Raw genomic sequence first — 17,012 nt, forward strand, 5'->3', positions numbered from 1 at the left:
TCAGTGGAAGTCGAAAATATTTACTTAACATGTTATTTCTGGTTGGAACTAACAAATAAATGTAATAAAAACACTATTGATTTTCGACAGGAGTTTTTAAGGCTATGTTAAAGAACAATGATGTGAAAAAATGGAAATATTATATTTATATATAACTATTATTTTAATATAATATCTTGGACTTTCTTTCGTTTGAAGTCAAGTTTTTGGGTCTCACTCAAGTTTCTTCTACGGGGCAACTTGCCCCGAATCAATTGAAGTAAAACTGATATTTCCAGTATGTGGGATTTTCCGTTGCCCACCTCTTGTTAAATTTGCCACGATGCCAACACCTACATTAATATTTCAAGCATTGTTTCAGTTTTATGTATAACTTTGGCATGAACCGTATCGATTAATGGTTGTAATATCTCGGAATCGTAGGCTTGGTATGATTTACATTAAACGTAATTTTAATTATTAAACTATTCCTTTAGTAAATGTAGCTTGTTATGATTATATTTTGTTTGAAATGCTGAATATGGGTTTACATCCCGAAATATTCATCTCTAAATAAATTGAACATCGACGAAATACCTGATTTCTTTCAACCAACTTTTCAAAATAAACTGAAACACAAACTCTACCTATGGCCAAAAAATCTGCAAATATCAGCAAATCGAGGCTGAATTGAAATATATTTTTGGTCAAAAGTGGCGCCTATCATATCATTCAATGGTCTCATTACCAAAACCACGGTAACAGCGATGGAAACACTGGAGGTCCACCTAACGATAATCAGGCTCAGCATTTCGTGCTTTATGACGTCGCCTGAATCGTTCGAACATGTAATTAAAAAAAGAACTAATTTAAAATAAAATAAAACTCTGCAATTAAATAAATTAAATCCTTAGATTATTAACAAAAATTTGTAACAAGAGTGAAAAATGAGAAAATCATTTGCCGAGAGGAGAAATGTTTCACTCACATTACAATTCGCCCTTGCAGGATAACGACCGTCGGTCCGCTGCAAGGCTTTAGACTTTTCCGTCGGGAATGATGAGGAAATTCAGTCAACACCTTGACTGTGTAACACTTTTCGGAAGATAATTTTCTCTTGTTGAAACAAAAAAAAATTCGTTGAAAGGGGAAAGACGACTAATTTTTAGATAGTGAGAACAACAAGGCGCACCAACCAGAGAAAAACAATAAACTGCCGAAAAACGGACGGTATTCATAACACTACTAATCCTCTGATCATTTGGTGGGCCAATCAGAGGTCGGAGGGATTAAAGTGAAGAGAACCACCTTGAATTTTAATAAGAATTTTTAATTAACTAATTTTTAATAAGAACTTACGCTTCGCTGAATATTTAATATTCAGAATAAAAAGTTGGTTAATTTTAATTTTAATCTTAAATTTCACATACATTGTACGTTTTTAGTTAAAAAAAGAAAGTGATAGAAAGAAAGAGAAAGAGGGAGAGCGAGAACGAGAGCGAGAGTGAGTGAGAGAGAGAGAGAGAAGGGAGGGAGAAAGGAGACAGGAGTGTTAGAGATAGGTTTTTGTATGTATTATGTTTAACTATAACAATTGCCGTAACTTTAATTTTACTTCAATTATTTATTCTTTTCATCTAAGGTCTTGGTTGAGATGAAAGTGTCAGGAGCGGGACATTGACTTTGTCAAAGCAACCAAGACCTTAGATAAAAATAATAATTAATTGGCATAATTAATTTGGGAAATTATGACCCCTTAAGATATACGGATTAATTTTGACAAAATCGTCTATCTCATACAACGGTATGTTTTGATTTTGAATCAGGACAAAATGTGTCTGTGGCGTAACGTTCAATCAAAATTCGATTAAGTCTGGTTTTTTCTCAATGATCAACCAGCTTTCAACTAAACGAATTAAAAATAGTTAATTCAAATTCACAGGTAGCAAGTAAACTTACGAATATAGAATTTCATTATATTATAAGACACTTTGACGATGAAGGAAGATTTACATACGAAAGAAATGACCCGCTAAAATCTGGTAGACTGCTATGCTGCTCAAAGAGGATAATTATATAATATGTATAAAATCAAAGCAAATTACATGTTAAAAACTCCTAAAATTTGTGTCGCTTACAAAATATAAAATAAATCATAAAAAGCAAAAAAGATACACAGGAATGTATAGCAATGACCGGGAATGAAGCAGATAATCCATGAAATCATAAAAATACGGAAGTCAGAAGACAAAAAACTTGGTGTATATCAGTTGGCCATTAAAAACACCATCGAAGACCCATTGAAAAGAGCATTTAAGGACGTCTGTAAAATTAATTTCCTTTATACATAGCTCTTTTATTCTGGCTGGGCGCAGTATTATTTTAACTGTTGTTTTTATTGCAAAGAGCAGTATATTTATTAACATTTGTTAATAATGTTTTTTTTAGAAAATAGATTTACTAATTTGAAGAGTAACTGTTGTTAGAAATTTAAACAGAAATTCATTCTTTTTTCGATCGAAAATTCGAATGAGATTGGCAAATAGACGTCTTTGCTTCTATTGCTTACGACTGAGGTCGTTAAGAAATAGGAAGACGTTGAAAAGCATTATCTACTTGTAACATAACAAACCTTTTACTAGTTTAAAAAAATATTTTATACATAAACGCCTGCCTAGCATTTTGAAATAGCTCAGTTGCATCTGGAACGAAAAATACAATACAAATGTAAATAATATAAATTTTAAAATTATAAATATAATTATTTGAAGATCGTGAGATGCGGTCTGGTGTGACGTAGGTTTTAGAAAAACATTTTCTTTATCGCGTCAACGTTTCGATCTTTATTGAGATCATCTTCAGGACCTGGGATTTATAAACATTGTTTAAATTTTACAAATACATGTAAGATATGAAAAAAATTATACAATGCAAAAATTTTTAGATTCAATCAAAATATTTGTACTCACTCAAAGTATTTGTTTTCTGTGTAGATGTGTCATTCTTGTGTATCGTGTTGCGAGTACCAGTGAGATATTGATGTTTTATGTCTATATACGTTGAATTTTGAAGGAATGAGAAAGGAAGTTGGGATAGGAAGAAATTTTTTTTATATGAGAAGTCGGCTTCTTTGATGTGAAAGGAAGCGACAATGGCAAAAACTGAGGATAATAGCTCGGCCTGATTAGCTTTCAAGATTATATAGTCGGGGATAATTGGGCAAAGGAAAGCCTAATTGTTGTTGAATTAGACTATGTAGAAATGTTTGATGTGTGGAATGTGTTATAATTATGTTATATTATATGTTTTGTGTGATGTGATGATGATGTATGTATGTTATCGATATTGAATTTGACTAATAATATTAGCATGGCTGCGACTGAGTTTACATGTGTCTTTTCAGTAATTGATGCTGTGTTTATCCCTGTTGATGTAAACTATTTCTAAAAAGTTACATTTCTGTTTGTTCCTTCCCCACCCCTTCGAAATCCTACGTATATAGACGTAATACATCAATATCTTACAGGCACTCTTAACACGACATACATGAATGACACATCTATATAGAAAACGAACACTTTGAATGAGGTCAAATACTTTTGATCGAATCCGAAATTTCTAACATTGTATAAATTTTTGTTTCACATCCTACATTTATTTGTATAATTTAAGCACTGTTTATAAATCCCAGGGCCTGAAGATGAACTCAATAAAGATCGGAACTTGGCACGATAAAGAAAGTGTTTTTCTAAAACCTACTTCAACCAGACCGCATCTCACGATCTGAAAATAATCATTAACTAACTGTCACTAAACACCACACATTATAAATATAATGAAAAAATAATAATTTATGAGAATTTAATATGTCAAAGTAGTTAATGTTACTTTATCGGTTTTAACGCCATATATTTGTTAAACCGAGCGCATTGTTTCATGTTTGCCGGCTGCTCGCGTTGATTTGACATTAGCTCGCCCGTACAAAACGTTTTCAAAGCGGGCGTCTGTTGAGTTGGCTGGCTCAATGATCGTTTATCGAGTTTGCAACCATTGTTGTAAATTGAAATTCAACTTGGATGGAAAGTCCGGCTGAAGTTGAGAGAAATAAGTTTACAAATTAAATTTTAGCAGGAAATGGGCCACATTTCAAGTTTGAATTGAAAACCTCAACGTGTCATTTAATTTCCTTTTTGGGACGGCAAATGGATTTATACCAGGCGTCCTTTCCTTTAAAAAAGAAATGGAACAACTAACTAGGCGTTATGTCTAGATGACAAGCATTAGGCATTCACAATTTTATACATAAATTTGCATTTTATATGAAGTTATAACAAAGATTAAATCTTAAAGCATATTTTGTTAAAATACATTTCTCAATTTCTACAGTTAAGTGAAAAACAGAACTTTATCAAATAGTCCAATCCATTTCTTGCTCTTAAACAATATTGGAAGCGTGAAAGTGAATTCTTAACTTAAGAAATTGCTATTCCAGTCTCGAGCCGCAATAAATTCGGTCACGGCATCGGGAACAAGATTTTTTTTCCGTCCGTGATCTTAACTGGAGGAAAGAATTTATCTAGTCTCTTTTTCTGAATTCTTCCCTCGGGAATTCAAAAAAGTACGTCGTTGCCAAAACAAACAACCGTTTTTTAGTTTACGGCCCGCATCGTTGTTTAGCATAACCGTAATTTTTTAGGAAGGGTGTAACACGGGTAATGGTCTTCGCGTGGCTAAACGAGAAATTGATGACGGTTTTGATTTTATTGGTTTCGATTTTCCAAGGATTTCTTTTATGACGAAACTCAAGGTGCCAGCAATCCATTATCCTAAAAATACACCATTCCAACATATGCTTACTGTGTTATTATCAATTTTTGTAGCTCTGTTATAAACTCAAAGACAAGAAGTGGGCATTTCTATTTATTTGTTTATTTGCCATAATAACTAGGCGTAAAGATTTATAGTTGACTTAACATTAACAAAACATTACTAACTTGTTCTTTTCCTTTATAGAAAGTTACTAACCTTTTACACTCCTTAAATTAAACATAAACAAAACCAGTTCAATTTCATCTTTCCCACAGCCAAATAGACGAGTGAGTTAATTGTTTTTTTCATTGTAATCTTCGATTAAACAATGAATTTGAGTACAAACGATGTTTTCCTTAAAAGCATGGTTTAAGTCGAGAAGATCTCGCCCGAGCAGTCTTGGCCAACGACGGACGTAGCTTCCGTTACATAGCCAAAGCCCGAAGGGGGCCCCCCCCAACAACGTCCAAAACCGGTTAAGGCCCCCCGAAAGTTCCAACCAAAAAAAAGGAAGCGATCGACCGCGATGCAAAGGCTTCCATAATATGGAGTCAACTCCAAATAGTCCGTAATGTAAGGGTGAGTTCTAAAACAGCCGTTAGAAAGACTCGAGAGAATAGCCTAGTCTCTCCCTGGAACTTCCTCAATGCACCTTTTGTGAAGTATGGTACGGATGGATTCAACGTCCATGCCCGTACAATCGTATTGAGCCGATTTTCATGCAGAATGGATCTTGGACTGCACTAAGGTACATCCAGGTTGATCTTGTGGACGTTAATTATTGGGGTAACTTCGTATTAATTCACGATAACACACGTTGACACGACAACGAAAATATTGTACTCAAAATGCATCTCGAGTTGTCAACTACATGGAGGATGTAGCGATTACCACAATGAATTGGCCAGCATATTCTCCTGAAACGAATCCCATAGATCATTTATGGGATATGATAATAGTAATTTCTTAACGAAGTTTAGACATCGTTCCCCGAATCCAACAAGCATTGAACAAATTTAAACCACTCTTATTGAAGAAGGGATTCTGATTCGCATGACGAACTCTGGTCAGTTATTTATTTATTCCATGCTTCCGAGAAACTTATGTCCTTCCGCGAGACCAGAGGAGTAATAAGCTTTAAAAAGGGCAAACTCAGGTAGTAAATTGTTAGTTAAATTTTAATATCTCACAAAATGAATGAATGATATTTATTTACAAAATTTACTCATTTCGTGGTCCACTTGACCAATTAATATATTACAATTAATTAAGGTTTTTAGTTGAGATAAAAAAAATGAAAAATGGCAAAAAATAGGGAAAACTCAAAAGGTGGGGTTGAGATGGGAAGTTAATGTCCGAGTGGATCGAGGTCAGGATAGCTTAAGTGGTAGAGCAGCGGCGTATCTAGCCGAAGATCGTGGGTTCCAATCCTGCTCGTGCCATTGACTTTTTTATCTCAACTCAACAAAAACCTTAATTAATTTTATTTACAAAATATATACAGTATTATTTAAAAGAAATTAAAAGACTGGCTTCAGGGGTTTTGCCTGTATACCTGATCTAATGTAAAAAAGGAGCTAATTTAAAACATATCTAAATATTAATACAGAGAGAAAAAAAACCTTTACGTTATATATTTAATGTACAGGAAAATATACCTCACTCTTTTGTATTTATATTTTTTGTAAAGTGACTGCAAGGAGGCAGCGCCATAATTAACATAATAATTTCTAATATTAGTGTGTTCACTAAATTCACAAACTTTGCAAAATCTTGAAGTTACATTGTGGACTTGTGTAGAGACACTAGCCACTTCCAACATTGACTGCATGTAGTATCGGCGGACACCTGTAAAAGGAACCAATCAGCCTTAAGCATTTGTTCTGCACGACCTGCAACTTCCTGTAGTTGGTGATACATGTTTTAAACTAAACAGGATCTGCATACAACAGCATGGGACGAATATACAAATAATAAATTAAATTTTTTTTAAGTATACTCAGATGAGAGTGTCTATTTTACAACGGGAATAAATTGCAGATCAGAGCCATTCTTCTGTCGCATACCGTGTTGATGTGCTTGGTGAACGTAAGCTATGAGTCCAGGATCAACCCGAGATACATGACTATTTTTTTCCACCTGCATGAATCACTTCTGTTTTTGACTCATTGGGTCTGACCCGCCTTCTGTGAAAGTAATTAAACGTTTTCTCAAGAGCTACTGTAAGATGTCTAGCTGTATCGACCCTGAAAGACGAGATCATAAACGCGGTGTCATCAGCATATAGGGAACATTTTGGAGTAGTTTTTAGTTCAGTTATACCATTAGTAAATAATTAATTCACTACTTTCGTGGTCCGCCTGACCAATTAATACATGACAATTAATTAAGGTTTTTAGTTGAGATGAAAAAAAGTTAATGGCACGAGAGTGGATCGAGGTCACGATAGCTCAGGTGGTAGAGCAGCGGCGTATCTAACCGAAGGTCGTGGGTTCGAATCCCTCTGGTGCCATTAACTTTTTTCATCTCAACTAAAAACCTTAATTAATTGTCATTAGTAAATAAATTGAACAATGTGGGCCTAATGACAGAGCCTTGAGGAACACCAGCAGCAATTGGCCGAAAGTCAGAGCGAACGTCGTTAAGCGAGTCTCAAACTTTCCTATTTTCCAGATAACTCCTTATTAAATAAAAGAGGTATTTGGGAAAGTTATAACATTAATTTAAAGACAAGCCCATTGTGCCACACGCAGTCGAACGCTTTTTCATCATAACCAGTGCCATCCCAGTATGCTTGTCCAAATTATGCTCAATAATATTTTGACCCTCGCCAAATTAAAATTCATGAATTCCGATGGCGTTTAATTTGGTACATATCAAAGTAAGTGCGTTGAAATTAACATAACGATACATATAGTTTGAAAGATATAACAAAATAATGAAAATATATATTAGGTATGTGGGCAAAAAACTATTCTTTGGTATTAGGTATGCCTAACAGGTTCAGTTGTGTAACTAATTAATATTTAATTCTGCAAAGATTATTGAATTAACTATATTGAACCATTAGAATGAAGATTTGTAATGGTGATTTCATGTCTTCCTTGGATATTTGATAATCCGCTCTAAAGTAAAGCCCCATGATTGCCAAATAGCGAAGCCAGAGGGTAGTTGCTGCCACGAACGGAGGTTTTGCAAATAGGCGGTGTACAAAATGGTTATCACCAGACAATGGTTGACACGAGTAACGGATGTTTAGTCAGTAGTTGAGTCGAGTAGACGCTTAACGGTTGGTCACCAATTGGTTACAGTTTAGAGGTAATCACTACTGAGTTTGTTTATATTTATATTTTTGTACATGCTTTCAAACTTGTGATTATTTGTATTGCTTCTTATTTTTGTTTCATTTTTTTAATTACCTAAAAGCCAAGATCAGCCTGTTTGAAGAATGACTTGTTTTATTAGGACGCTTCTCTCGACGTCATATTTGGGCTGAAAAATTGACGTAAATTACAGTCCTACAGCCTCTAGTCACTACTGCGTGAGAGCGAACTTTGTAGATAGAATAGTCTGGCTTCGGTTAAGATCTTCCTTGGATTCTAGTTAAAAAACGATTTTTCGAAATTTGAAGATCTCGAATATTTTATTATCGCTCCATTGACTGATTTGGAAGAAAAGCCAATCCTGACCAGTGATCGACTCACCGACATTTTTATGTATATATCTCTCTGCTATTCCCCTTTTCTCTAAATCTCCTACATCAGAAGTCGGATCGGAGTGGGATTGCCTTCCTCTAAATCTCCGACATATATATGTATAATGTAATAAATAAGTTTCATCTTTTTTTATGAAATATTTACAAATGTTAAAATATTATTTCATATAGCTACTGCTTCATGAAGATACACAACATTCAGTCGAATAATTGTTGTTTTAGTAAATTGTCAATGAAAAGATAAAATATAATTTGAATTATGTCTAGTTATGCTGGCTCAGGAGTACCTTGAGTGTGTGAAGGAAAAAAACAAAAAATACAACTGTAAATACGAAATTAATAAGATTGACTTGAAAATTATACTGCTTTTACGTTGTTTCAAAACTATACCGAGGCGTGAATAGGCTGAACATTTTGTACCTGGACTAAAAGAACCAGCATAAATGTAGTATAACATTACAAAATAGGTAAATTTAATAGCAAACACATTTTCAATTATTTCATCCGATATAACGACAATAAAGTTTTCGTAGTACGTCTTTTTAAAAGTTTTTTATTTCACCTGACTATTTGAAAAATGTATAAATATCACTTTTAAAGAATTGTCTATAATGTGCATTGCTCGTTTCCAGACGGTTTGTAATTACAACTTTCCTAAAAGCCCATTTGGCCTCTAATGGATTCCAACGACTAATATTATATTTCTCTGAAACAAGTCGCGTTTTCAAGTATGATTACCCCTAATAAATCTCTGCCTGGTAGAAGATATGCCAGTCTAATCTCTGAATTACATCTAAAGGTAATTCTGTATGCGGAATTCAATCTAAATGTGTTCCATTATTTCGACACCTAAGTTTAGAAATTGAAAATTCTTTTTTGGTTCATCATTCTCCTGCCTTATATTCTAACAATAAGTAGAATTTGTAGGATCTCGGGTGTTTTGTCTTATGTTTGTGAACATAAATTGGATTTATATGTTCATTTTTTTAAGTGTTTATTAGTTATTTGGGTCTGTTTCTTTAAATTGTTTTTATTTACTATCACATTTATTCACCGCTTTCGGAATTTTAACTACCAAACGAGAATTGTCCTCTTTAGGCCGTCTAGTCTATTTCCTCTTAAGTAGATAACACCTGCATACCTGCTATTGCCCATGAGTACTTCAAATATTCTCTTTGTTTCATTGCAAGGATGTTGTATTTCTTACGTAGGAAAGCTCTTTACTTTTATTTTAAAGTTCAAATACAAATTATCTAAATAATTTATTGGAACTTTTGTTTATATCCAAGATTATTCAATAAAAACTTTTGCAAAGTATAGCTAAACGAAGAGGATAATTTTTTGCAATGAATACGTGATACAATCATTTTACTCTGACTTACATCATTTTTTTTTTTTTTTTTTTTGGATACCAGGGACTGAAGGAGTTCCCTCCTGAGCACTGCAGCTGAGCTATACAGCTTATTGTACTCGACTTACATCATACAATTTAGGAAATGAGAATATACGGTTTTTTGTGTGAGTGTCCAGACTCTTGAAGAGACAAGTGTGTCTGTAAATTAAAGTTTATAAAAAGTTTTTATCTTTTATTTTTATCGACGTGGTGCAGACATAAGGAATGTTGGGCTTTTGATGAACGGACACACACTTGATAGAATTTACATTAAATGGATTTTCGAGGATTAACAGGCCTCCTCTTCAGAATATCTAGGTGTCCAGAATTGACTTCAGTCTAGTCAATTGACGAACTGACTGAATTTACTTCAACTCAATTGAAGTCATCTCTGAATACCCAAATATAATTTGAAGAGGAAGCTGACTTCAAAAATACGTTTAATGTAAAAACTATCATGTGTTTTCGTTCATCAAAAACACAATAATTTTTATGAAAATAGGTAGTTTTATCGAACGTTGTATCATTTAGGCAATAACGGAATAATTGATAATTTCTATATCCAAAGGAAACAAAATTGAAAAAATCAAACGTTGAGAATATTTTTCAACAGAAATGTTTTTATAAAATTAAATTTTCCGTTAAATTAAATTAGTCATTTGAATTTTCACTGTTTTCCTAAAACGACATCATAACATCAAACGTTTATATGAAAATTATTAACTTTCAAGTGAAAGGGTGAACAGTTTGAATTAAGCTTAATGGTGACCACTCATCAATCACTGAAAGCGCGATCATTCACTGACCACCATTAGCTACATACAAAAAACTTTAGTTTTTCTTTTCTTTTTTAATCTTTTTTAGCTTCGAATATTTTTACCAGACTTGACTCGTCGATCTCATTTTTCCATGGATTTCCGCATCCCCCATATTTTAAAAGACAATCGCTCAAGGGAGCGAAGAAAAGGTTCCGGCCCCTCTCCGACGACGAGTCGAATTGTTTCTGCCGGATCTGACGTGAGTTTCTAAACGTATTCATACATTATTCAGGGCTGCTTCGTCCGTAAGACGTTGTACTGGGTTTTACGCCGTTTCATACATTTGCACCTCAGAAAAAAAGGCGAAAATTTATACAACAAGGTCAATAAATAACTTTGAACGGCACACGTTTTTAAGGAGATTTGACCTTTTCGATTCACTCTACAGTTCGTTTCAATTGAACAACCTTTAATGTAAACAAATGAAAACGCTCTGATTCGCTAAAACGATAAAAACGAATTAAGATATTAATTTTACTACTTTTTTTTTAAATTACAATCTGCAATTATTATTTACAACATGTAATTTGCGGATACATGAACAACTATATATATGTACAACTATTTACATTGAGGGGAGAAAATAGTAAGTGCTCTCCTCCCTCTTCACTTTGTTTTGACTACTTTTAAAGGCGGATTTTCATAAAGAATTGCTTTTGCAGCAAAATTATAGTATACATGTTATAATCCCATGTAACCTTGAAAATAGCAAATTAGATAACGAAAATATAAAATTTAATTACACAACACAAAACCTGCGATAACAAAAACACATTTTAACAAATTTAATAAAAACCCACAAGAAGGAAAAGCAACTGGACGTCGCTCATACTGTTTGTACAAAACTTCGGAGAAAAAAATTTCCTCAGAATTTTGACAAAACATACGTTACTCCATACCAGTCGCCTAGATATCAAATCAAGAACCTCAAGAATAAGTTAATCAAAAGAAACCTTAATTTCTTTCAATTAATTATTCTATATACGTCATTGGATGAGATAAAAAAAGTCAGTGTCACGAGCGGGATTCGAACCCACGATCTTCGGCTTGTTATGCCGTTGCTCTACCACTTGAGCTATCGTGACTTCTATCCACTTGGACACCAACTTCCCATCTCAACCCCACCTTTTGAGTTTTCCCTCTTTTTGCCATTTTTCATGTTGTTTTTTTATCTCAACCAATACCTTAAATACAGATTAATTAATTGAAAGATATTATTTGGTCAAGCGGACCACGAAAACTAGTCAACTTAAATTCTTTATTATCATTAAATATAATAACTTAACTTTTAGATTTTAATTATCAGGTTAGAAATTTGCGTTTTCCACTGAAATATAGTCAAACTCAAACTCCCCAGGCCGACACGAAACGGCAGCACTAAAGCATATGCTTCTGACGGTCGGACTGATATCAACAACAAAATACGCTTATTAGGAAAATATACAAAACAAAGATGATGGTGATGAAAGATGACTACGAAATGAAGGTTCATGTTCACAAAGCCCTGTAACCTTTCGGCTATCGTATCTTCCTAGTTTCTTGGGTACGTTTATGTTGGAGATGTGATGACGATGATACTAGCGATACAAAGAAAAAATATGTCATTTATTTTATATGCAGGTGGTTACGTTGGAGAGACACGTTGAGACGGCTGAGAAACGAAAAAGGCGGCGTTAATTGTTTTATTTCCTTTGCTTTTATGAGATGTGGTCGGCATGGATATGGACAGCGTATTTATAGTTGTTAGATCACCCTTGTGGGATCAAAAAATAAAGTTCATCATAACAGATTTGCTCTCGTCAAATTATAGGATGAAGTATCTGTAAAATTGAATACAACTTTTAAGTAGAAATTTTAATTAATAAATTCATTAGATTTTGTGGTCCGCTTGACTAACAGCATCTTTCATTTAATTAATCTTTATGCAAGGCATTGGTTGAGATAAAATGGCGAAAAGGAGGGAAAATTCGAAAGGTTGGGTTGCGGTGGGAAGTTACTGTCCGAGTGGATCGAAGGTTACGATAGCTCAAGTGGTAGAGCAGCGGCGTATTTAGCCGGAGGTCGTGGGTTCGAATCTGCTCGTGACACTGACTTTTTCATCTCAACCAATGCCTTACATAAAGAATAATTAATTGAAAAATTTTAATTAATATTAAACATTAGTAATTTCTTTAAGTAGATGTAAATAATAGTGGCGAATTTAAACAAAACATTGTATAACAGTATTAAAATGGGATAAAGATACGTTTTAAATAAATTACTGAATATTTTCAACATCTTGGTTTGGTCTTCCAGTATTTCTTAGTGGATAAAGTTTGTTTCTTATTATATTTGCCTTCTGTTAGCTTTACTACTATTTCTTCTTGTTCTAATTGTTTTGAATTATTTGTTATAATAAACCTGTTTATAAAATATGACTACATTTACTTACTTGATTGTAATCTTTAGTTTAACCGCTCTTCCGAAAAATTGAACAATTTCTCCATCTTTAATCTTTCCCATCAGAGATGTGCGAAAAGATGTAAATCAATGATGTCTATTTTCATTGTCATGTATTCAATAAATTTTGTGTGGTGTTGTTTATAAAAGTGATGAAATTGTATAAACATGCACCTCTTGGTATTTATAGGTTCTACAAAGAATTTGCCTGAAGTTACACCAATATAATATTTAACAGCATTTGAAGTTGAGTTCAGAATCACTCATTTGTAAAGAAATATTTTCATTTAATTGGATTGATATAAATAATAAATAAAACGTCACCTACCACAAAGATCGTCGCTTTTGTCGAAGCTCCACTATAAATTGTATATCATAGAATTGAATTTTGCACTGCTCTTGTCGCGGCTCTCATCGCCGCTCATTATAATTTATCGCAGCTTCAATATAAATGTACCCTTAGTTAACTACTGTCGTCAAAATCTTCCCCTAAGATATATTAGGTTAGGCTCTAGTTGCTGCAATTCCGTTATTTTACTCCCAGTTAAGTGGCCATTGAGCGGTTCTTTCTCATTCGAAGGTAATACGGATGGCTATTTCTTCCTCTTCATTACATAATTTACAAATAGGTACAGAATTGCTTACGCTCATATTATGCAGATGTTTGTTCAGATGCCATTGACTAAGACACAATTGTCATATCTCTCCTCTGAGTTTACTTACAAAAAAAAACTATTAAACAAAAGGCACACATTAAAACAAAAATGCATCATAAAAACCATCATTAAATGGATCAAATTCACATCCATAGGGAAAAAAACATATCAATTAACGAATCTATTTAAAAAATTACACCTAAAACCATCACTGAAGACAACAAAGTGAATAAGAAACTACTCAGGCAGAACATCAACGTGACAAACCATAAAATCAGCCCAACAAATTCGGACGAATTAATAATAATTTAATTTTAGACCCTTTAGGTTTTATTACGGGTTATTGTTAACTCCCTTAAATAAACATCTAGAAAGGGTAGTAATTCAAAAATACTTTGGTTTTTCCGTTCCCCTTTTCCGAGGGAACCCTGATTGGTGGTGATGTCAATTTCAGGCTCCCTAACAAAGCTATCCCTCTCGTTAAGGATTGTTCTGGAGACCGACCGCTCCGAAATCTTATGCTTTCGCGAACATTCTGGTAGAAAATGTCCCTAATGAAACCGTCGACAGTGTTTTATGTTTTATTTGTTATTTTTATACGGGTCTCTGATCTAATTGTTTTCGGATCCCTGTCGTCCGTTTATTTATTCCAAAGTATCGAGTTTATTCTTTGCTTATAATATTAATCAAAATGAGATGTTTTCAAAAATATTTGATAATCGAGATTAATTTGCAAAAAAACATAAATCTGCACACCTTTGTTTTTAATTAACACGACTGTTAAAAAAAAGAACAAAATGGAAGCGAAATTTACCATGTACCACTTTGTTTTATTGCCAGCCGGCTTTCTCTTGTAGCGAGACGATAGGAGATTTTTATAAACGATATGAATTAGAAGCCGCTTCTGCTCAAACAGCCCAAATGGGTTCTTTGCCCGATAGCAGAAAGGGTTTTCTTTCCTTTGGAAGGGAATTAAAACGATTTGATCTCGGGCCAAGTGAGGAACCTTCTTAGAGCCAAAAGGAAGACAGCATGAAAACTAAAGTCGTGGAGAAAAAATCGGATTATACCAAAACCTAACGGGTTTACAGACGCGTTATTAGTGTATAACCTGTACACTCTGCCAATTCCGAATCGTCCTAACGTTTTGAGTATCATTTACCTAATTATGTAAAATTGTGTTTGGAAGTATGGACCAACAGAAGTTAATTTTTTTCAGTATTGGGATTGTGGTCAATGATGGTACAAGTATTATCTATATAGGTCATTGTGTGTATATATATATATATATATACATAATTGCCAAGCTTTCTACTGCTTTATTTGACTTTCACGGTGCTGTACGAAACAGTAACAAAATACAAAGGTTGTTTATTTTTGGACCCATAAATTTACCTATTTACATAATATGTTGTGTAAATCTAAATACTGATCTTCAAGGAAGTTCTTGCGGTTAAACTACTTTATTATAAATGTATAATTTTTATAAAGCTAATTCAGGAAATAGACAAAGATCATGAGATAATACCAGTCTGAAGGTAAAGCAATCACAACATTCATATATTTGTAATAGATATTATATCCCCGTTTTATTAGAATATCACAACTAAATAAAAACGTAGCGTACACATTACAATAAATACAATTAGCGTGGCATTTATACATATTTAGAAACGTGTGGTGATTAGTGACCGTTAATCGATAATGATTCAGAAATCGTGAGATGCGGTCTGGTGTGATGTACGTTTCAGAAAAACATTTTATTTATCGTGCCAACGTTTCGATCTTTATTGAGATCATCTTCAGGGCTTAAAGTTTTCTGCGTAAGTGAGTGCACTCTCAACACGACACGCAAGAATGTCACACTTAGGCAGAAAACAAACACTTTGAGCCCTGAAGATGATCTCAATAAAGATCGAAAGTTTGGCACGATAAAGAAAATGTTTTTCTGAAACCTACATCACACCACACCGCATCTCATGTTTTCTGAATAATTATATTTAGAAACAATACATTTATTATCATTTATTCAATATAATATGTTTAGAAACATATATGGGTTTGAGTTGCATATCACAGTAAGGTTATCCCAGAAGAAAGTACCGTTTAATTATATTACAATAAATTGAACTTGATTCATTGCAATAAAAAAATTGCATACATTGTCTTTTTGAACATAAATTGTTTCATTTATTAGCCTTCGACCAAAGACTGGTTCAATGTCTACCATTTTGACATCTTTACAGGTTAAACGAGTTTCCCAACTGAAATTTGTGTCTAGATAGCCCTGGCCTGTTTTGGTCGGCACAGTCATATTTGTGGCCTCTTAATATATGTATCAAGTATCGTTTGGTGGAGCTCAATGGAGATTTAACTTAACATACGAAAAAAATCTAGGGAATGAAGTTGTTGCAGCGTCAGTCAGTGACCTGATACTTCTAAGAAGAAGGATTGAGTCTATTGGGCTGAACTATGGAGGTACAATAATGCAGAATGCCTCGGGAGCACAAACCCCGCTTCCTGGTATCCTTACCATACCATCCCATTGTTTGGTGTGGCCACAATACACTTTGGGACAGTTAATACACTAAACACAGTAAATAAAATTATTTATTTTATCTTTTGGAGCAGTTTTTAATTAGTGAAGAAAATCGTGGTTTTTAAATTTGTAAAAATTTTAATGTTTGCACATTGTCGTTGCAACAAATGTCTCAACTTATCAGAGGTTTGGTTGATATATATTATAGTACCAGACCTTTTGGAGTTTCAAACGAAGTTGATGTAGTGTAAGTATTGTTTTTTCTGTAATACTAAAAGTAAGGATATTATGTCTATCACATAGGTGTAATTAGTTTAACTTCAGACTGTTACCAATTCATGTGTATAGTCAATTATACAGCTAGGTATATAAAAATTATGTATTTTAAATAAAATCGTTCAATCATAAAGGACTTCCCTTATGATCAGTATTTCAATTTAGGCAAAATAAGTTAATAGGCAAATGTAATTATGGGTTCAAAAATAATGAAATTTTGTATATTGTTACCGTTCTGTTGAGCCTTTATGAAGGCTAAAATAAGAGATTAAAAGCTTGGCAATTTTATATCACATGAACCATTATTGAACACAATCCCAATACTTTAAAAAAATATGTAACATAAAAAAATCAATGGCTGAATTAAAATTTTTTTTAACGTATGAAA

General features: G+C 33.4%; 1 non-coding gene across 1 annotated transcript; it reads right to left on the bottom strand.

Moving 5' to 3' along the window:
• Positions 1–11,726: 11,726 nt before the first annotated feature.
• Trnav-aac lies at positions 11,727–11,799 on the bottom strand. Its single transcript has one exon. It is a non-coding gene; the product is annotated as a tRNA-Val (tRNA).
• Between the last annotated feature and the right edge of the window lie 5,213 nt (positions 11,800–17,012).

The sequence above is a fragment of the Cimex lectularius genome, unplaced genomic scaffold (genome assembly GCF_000648675.2).
Source record: "Cimex lectularius strain Harlan isolate CLEC.00 unplaced genomic scaffold, Clec_2.1 scaffold294, whole genome shotgun sequence".
Taxonomy (NCBI): Eukaryota; Metazoa; Arthropoda; class Insecta; order Hemiptera; family Cimicidae; genus Cimex; species Cimex lectularius.